This window comes from Fulmarus glacialis, unplaced genomic scaffold (genome assembly GCF_000690835.1).
Source record: "Fulmarus glacialis isolate BGI_N327 unplaced genomic scaffold, ASM69083v1 scaffold31568, whole genome shotgun sequence".
In the NCBI taxonomy this organism is placed as follows: domain Eukaryota; kingdom Metazoa; phylum Chordata; class Aves; order Procellariiformes; family Procellariidae; genus Fulmarus; species Fulmarus glacialis.
Window position 1 is genome coordinate 80,132 of NW_009226944.1, and position 6,963 is coordinate 87,094.

At 40.6% G+C, this 6,963-nt stretch overlaps 1 protein-coding gene across 1 annotated transcript in view; it reads right to left on the reverse strand.

Moving 5' to 3' along the window:
• Positions 1-5,336, reverse strand: part of LOC104080557 (protein unc-79 homolog) — a gene marked incomplete at its 3' end in the record, with an annotated part of 81,045 nt that extends 75,709 nt beyond the window's left edge. Inside the window, 2 exon segments of the mRNA XM_009582978.1 lie at positions 1,767-1,887; positions 5,303-5,336.
• Positions 5,337-6,963: the final 1,627 nt, after the last annotated feature.

A 6,963-nucleotide genomic window follows, 5' to 3' on the forward strand; every position in this document is an offset into this window, starting at 1 on the left:
GAGGATTTTGGTTCAGTCCCATTCTGAACATGAAATAAAGAAAGGGCATTGCTCAATTGTACAATTGCTGCCCTGATTTCTTGTCTGCTCTCATAGTTGGTAAGTATAAAGCTTTTTCAGCAAGCCCAGAAACATCACTGCTCATGGAACGTGAAGAATTTGTCACACAGGACGTCAGCTGTACTGCTTAGAAAGATGAAGACAACAGGGTGGTAAAGACACTTTCTTTAAGCAGCAGACTCTAAATCCATCCTGTCCCAATGGACTTCTGCCCAAAAAGAAACAGATCTCCTTATAGCACCTGATAGTTACAGCTAAGAGAGAAAATGTTCAGAATCAGTTCTACTTTCTTGCTCTAAAGGCCCACAGCATTTAAGCAGAGGCTGTTTTGTCATACAGAACCTTACTTAAATGTGATTTAAGTGTGTGCATTGTGCAAATAATCCATCAAAACAGCGTGATGTGGGAAAAGAGCCACATTTCAGAGGTAACTTCAGTGACTCGTTGAACATGTTTTTCCCACTGCTGCAATACAATGAGACAAAATCTAATTTATTAATCTTAAAAAAAAGCCCTACTAGTTGCCATAAGTTTCTTCAACACTCTAAATGATGAGGGAAACAAATTTCACAGTGGTTAAACAATTCTACTCTTGAAATTTTGAAAAGAGGAGGTTTTTAGCTTTGCAGCGAACAGGTGTTCCATTGATAATGAGTATTTCTGTCTATGTGCTTTAAATGAATGTTAGAATGAACTACTGTTATTCTTTCAAGTTTAAATTCTTGCTTCTCAACTTGTATACATCAAAGGGGTATGTGTACAAATATATGGGTTAATTGTATTTTGTTAATGTTTCCTCATGAAATAAGGCAAACAGCTGTATTTCCAAACTTGCTTCTGACAGCAGGGACAATCTTTCCAGGTATAAATCAGGAAGCTATGCATAGAAATGCAGTTTTAACTGCATTTTCCTGGATGTGAAAACTAGTGCCAGACAAAACCTGGGCAGACAAAAATCACCTCTTCAATGTCAAAAGCCATTTTAAAAACAATTTGAAAATATGAAACCACCAGGTAGCACTGTGGAATGTATGTCATTCCTAATTAAGTCTCACAATTTTTCACATCTTTTTATCAAGACAAGAGGTAGTACTTCCTATTCAAAACGTATTCTGTAATCATATTGTATTTAGTACTACATAGAATTACTAAATATTGGACTAAATCACAGTCCCGGGTCAGAACAATCCTGACCTTTGTTGCCATCCAAATCCAGATCTCTATACAAACTTTGTGTCTACTTGTATTGTTATAAGGGACTGAACCAGAACCCCAACCTGACAGCCAGCTGAACTATGGCACAGTAAGAACCTAGTTCTGCCCATCTGGCTCATTGTTCTAGGATCCTGAGGCACCAGGACTGTCAAGGAGGTCATGAGTATTAACATCTAAAACTCTGTAGGTCACAAAATTCTTCCTTCACAAGTACAGCATGTTTGTGCACGCTGCTAGGTCTTAGAAGGGCCAAGCAAATGTGTAATCAACCAAGTTTATTTTAGAATCAGCCACTCAATAAGCAGCCTAACTGGGCAAATTGGGCAACAGCCACTGAAGAGATTAATTTATACCATTCCTTTCTTAAATTATTCTCTGACTCTTTTTGGCTAAGCATTGACCCATTAAATCTTACAACCAATTCAAAGTCAATCAATAACCCCCACAATTCTTTAGCTCTTTTTTCTTCAAGAGCATTAGTTAAAACTTACCTCAATAATGTCTGAGAAAAGTATTTCAGAGTATTTGCAATGTCAGTTCCAGAGGGCACAGGGTAAATGTTGTGGAGAACCCGGTTGTGGTATTCCTGAAGGTAACGGATTTTGGAAGCAACTACATAAAAGACAAAAAACAAACACAAAACCTTTCATTTAGGTTTTTTGCAGACTTTGACAGAATCACATCTGTTCCTACCATTTCTGATTTTTTTTTTTATTTAAGAACTATAGTGTAAAAAACAGAAAATTCTCTACATTCCTTCTATTTTGACTGAGTAAACTGAATGCTCCAGTGCAAGAGTGCCAAAGGGAAGGCACAGACGTGGATGCCTGTATCTGTATTAGACTCACTCAGTGCTAGCAAATTAAAAACACCAATAAACAAACAAAAAAACCCCTGCACTACTTCTGTGTCTCCAAGGATCTCAAGATTCATTTATAATGAATGAGTCATTGGATCACAGGAGGTTCATGTGAGACGGATAAATATTTCTACAGCCAAAGCAGAGATATGAGCTAAGACAGAGAGAGCTTATGTGATTTACTTTATGCAATGAACTAAAGATATGAGAGGATCTGTGCTGTTTATTTAAGTGTCTTAGGAAGTCTGATCAAGTAGGTGAGGGGATTTCAAAGAGCAGTAGGAGCATTGCACCTTTACTGAAACCATTTGTTTGTTTCAGAAATAATAGTGAGTTTATTTTCTAATAGAGATGCTTGTTCAATATTGGAAAAAAAGTGATTACCCACCACAGCTGCAATGCCTTACATTGCCTATATGGCACAGGACAGTCTCATGCAGAGACACCCAAGCACACTGTCAACTCTTTTTTGCTCTGCTCAGACTAATCAACTCTGCTGAGAAACAGAGTGCATTGGCTGTGGCAGAGGGCTACACCAGCTCAACTGCGCTTCCAGCTAGACTGCTCAGCAGTTGTTCATAGCATCACTCTGTGCAGACACAGCCTCAGTGAAAGCAGAGCTGGCTGGGAACTCTTAATCATGTTAAAAGTGCACCAAGACTGTGTAATAGGCAGTTAAAAGGGAAGATGCTTCCGAATTACTTCAGCCCTTGAGCATATGGATGATGGCAGTCTTTTACTACACCAAGATATACCTTGTTGCCCTACAGGGCTCCTTCAGTGTGGAAGATAAACTGTGCTTCCTAAACGAGCAATTAGTCAATACTTTGTTTTATTCTCATTGTCAAATGGCATTTATTAAAGAATGAATACCATTAGGTCCTCCGCTGAACAGAAGGGCACTAACTTCCTGAGAGACCTCCCTATGCCTCTCACCGCTGCTGTATCTGAACATTTCATGAGCATTCTGATTTTTTTTTTCTGTATCATTGACAAGTTGAATGAGAAGGGCTGACATTGTGTCCATATTACAGAAAAAGACTGAAGGAGAGACACCAAGAGCGAAGTGTCTGCAACTGCTGTTGGAAGCTCAGCTTGAGATACTGAGAGCCATTTTGCCAGAATAGATAGCAGTATGTACTGGACTTTCACATCCAGTAAACAAAAGCATCTGTGAGTGCTCAGTCACACACAAATGAGGTTTGACAATTGCAAGGCAGTTACCCATAAAATGAGGCACATTCAAATAATCATCAAGCGAAGAATACTGTTTGCTTGAATTGCATGACAAGAAACCCAGTCTTCCAGCACCCAACTGCCTTCATCATGATCAACCTTTCTCCCGCTTCCTGCTGTACTGATCGTACCCTCCCAACTTCTGCAGCAAGTGAAGCTTCTACAGACAAAAGTCTCCATCATGATATTATCCTGCTGCATCACAGGGAGAAAGCCCATCATCTGACTGAATAGGGCTGGGATCTATGGGAAAACGGCAAGTAAAAATGCAATTAGGGACACTGTCACAATGCATATGCAAAAATAATAAACTAAGGATGCATAAGCAACTTCAATTATATTTCCTCACTTTTAAGTATTTCACTTCACAAATTTTATTTTAAGGTAATATTAATGGATAATTAAAATCAATCACTACTTTTCTTCCCCCCAAACAAGTGAAAACAGAAGTTTTGTCACATGGACTCAGATTGCCTCAGTACAGCTAGGAGCAAGACCAGAGCCTTTCAGGCCATCACATAGGTCTGTGGCACAGGAACTGTGCGCTGCAGTAGGTTATGTGCTGAGACCAGCCATAACTAGCTTCCTACATACCCCCAAAACTGGGGTAGTAACATTTGGCCATGATGTGTTTCACTCCAAGTTACAGAAGTTTATTTTAGCAGTCCAAGACCTGCTTTCCTCTCCTCATCCCCCACCTCATTATTTCTGTCCACTATCTCCGTTTCAGTCCCAGATTTGCAGCTCCATTTACCAGATTATTTAAAGACAGATACTTTTTTTTTTTAACTGTCATGAAGAGCCCTACAAAAACTAATCTAGATTAGGTTAGATTAAGAAAGGAATTACTTCATAAATGTATTTTGTGATGCTACTTTCTCTTGCCAGGGAAAAAAAAAAAGAGTATGAAACCAGGCATATTTGCAAAGAAAACAGACCACATTTCACAGTACCCAACAAAGAACAATTCACAGCAAGATGCACAGTTTACTGTGGCTGCCATGGTTTGCTGTCAGGTATCTGTAAGAGAATTGGATTAAGAAAATGCCAAAGATGATGTCAGAAGTCAGGTCTAGATGTATTTCAGAGAACTGTCTGCCTCTCTACAGATACTTAGTTTCAATAAAGGGTATAGGATATCTAGAATCACTTTTTTTTTTTAAATAAAGAAGGAAATCTATTTATTTCTATTAATCAGCATTGTCACACAATTGTATCAAGCAAAATACCAAAACAGAAAACTTATTTATAAAGCCTAAATATTAACATTAGCTTTAGGCTAAAGGTTTTAACCTCACCTCTCAGTTCTGTTTCCCAGAACACTGGCAATTTCAGCACAGCCTCCCAGAACACAAAGAACCTTCTGAAGGAAAGCCCCAGAGCAAAACTTTGCCAGCTTTCAAGATCCAGAAGTGTGTGAATGATCCAATTTTCTGAGTTTCTGAGCACCCAGAGATACACCTCAAAAACTGATGTTACTCTGTGGAAGTACTTAGCCACTGTCATAGGGTCCTCACATACAACAAATTTAAAAAAGGAAAAAAAAAAAAAAAGTTATTCCACGGTGCTTTGCTGGGTATCTCTCTAGGATCTATACAGACCTAACTAAACTCCCTAGCCCCCTTGTAAGCACTGACTGAATCAAGAGTGAAACCATTAGGAGTCTTTAAAGATGGTCTTGGTTGCTCCACTGTCCTGGAGAAGAACGGAGCAGGCATCACGCATTCCCAGGACATTACTTACCACAACTAAACACCAGTTACTGCTATTTAAGGAGAAAAAGAACTAATTTTCTTTCAATATCTCAGGCATGCCTTGATGAGTTAAATGATGAAAGCCATTGTCAATACCACTGGTATGAGATACGAGATGCACGTGGTCACAAAAAAGGGAGGTTTCTCAAGACATTTTCCCAGATTGCCACCATTTTACCTGTTTTTCATACAACCTGCCAAAGAGCTGTGGGGTGGCCACAGATTCATGTTTAGATCAGCACCTCTTCTGTTTCCTCATTCGTAGTGTTTTGCTGCTGTTCTTGGTAAATTGAGATTCATTGTGACTTGTGTCTTGACTTCTTCCCGAGACATTCTGGTTCTTGCCTGTCAGTCAATGAGGGCAGATGCAACAACAGAAACAGTTGGGGTTTGAAGGTTTGCCTGATAGCGATGTATGCACATGATTATCCTTATTGGAATTCATCACCATTTGTCAAAAATTGCAGGTGAGGGAATCTTGAAGTTATGTAGAGACAAAGACATTTGGTAATGCCCTAAGAACTAGTCAAGGGAGCAGCCTTGGTAAACAAAATACATTCAGGTTAGAATGCACAGGGTATGTCCATTAACTGAATACCCTACCTGGAGCATCATGAAAAAGAATGTTAGGAGGCGGAAAGATCTGATATCTGGACCCCAAGTAAATCTTAAAACAGAGAGCAACAGGGACATGGCAGGGCAAGATGCAGTGTCTTGAACAGTACAAGGGGAAAAAGGAAAAACAGCCAAGGAGAAAATACAAAAGAGAAGCTCAAACAGCGCAGACCAAAAGCATTAGGAATGGAGGAACAGAAAAGGCAGAATAGAAAAGGAAGAAAATGCCAAAGGCGTTTTGGGACAAAAGGCGGCAGAAATTCTTCCACATGCCAATGTGAAAGAAGCATAATTAATTTGTAAGTATCACAAGAAAGAAGAAACAATTACAGAACTTAGGTGGGGGGCGGGGAAGGCAGAAAGAACAGAACAGTACAGATCAGAACATTGCACACTTCAGGGCTGTGGCACAATAGAACATTGTGTCTCTATTTATGAGGCCAGAAGTGCATCCCTACAGCAATAAATTAGCATCCACATAACATTTTAATAGCAACATCATCCATCACTGCAAATAAGCAGTAAACCCTAAAGGAAAAAAATAGAAGCATTCTTTTCCTTAGATCAGTTCAGCACAGGCATATATAAATACAAGGATCCTTCCCAGTGACCTGGAGGAAGGAGACAGCAAGTCTCAGCACGTGAAGTGTCAGACCACATCATGCCACCATGACAAACATCAATCCAATGTACTGGTCACAGACCGCCTGGCTCATAACCATGACACTGTTACCAGGAGAGAAAGTAGCTTTGATATGGGCAACAAGCTCGACTACCCTGGTATTTTTCTTTAAGCCTCCCACCAGGGCTCTTGCAGACACACCTGTTGTTATCAGCAGTAACAGTGGGGAACACTAGCATGGCCCAGCTGCTGACGTCCCAACCACCATGTCATCTGATCTTGCTCTGATCAGATCTAGCCAACATGGTGGTTAAAACGCCCATGGCTGTCAGGAGGCACGCTAGGCCCCGGGCAGGGGGATGTCAGCACCTGGGAGGCTCCTGCCGGGAGACTCTGGGGGCTGTGGTAGGCAGCACGTAGGCAAGACAGTAACACCCAGTCTACACTCACTCAAAAAGTGAGCAGCACGGGCAAGAATGACAGCACACCTCCCTTCTCTATCTCACAGCGAGACCACCTTCAAGATGGCAACGCATGGGTCACCTCTGGTCTCTGCAGTCGAATCTCCAGTCTCTCAGGTGGGAGAGGGCACAGCAGCGGCA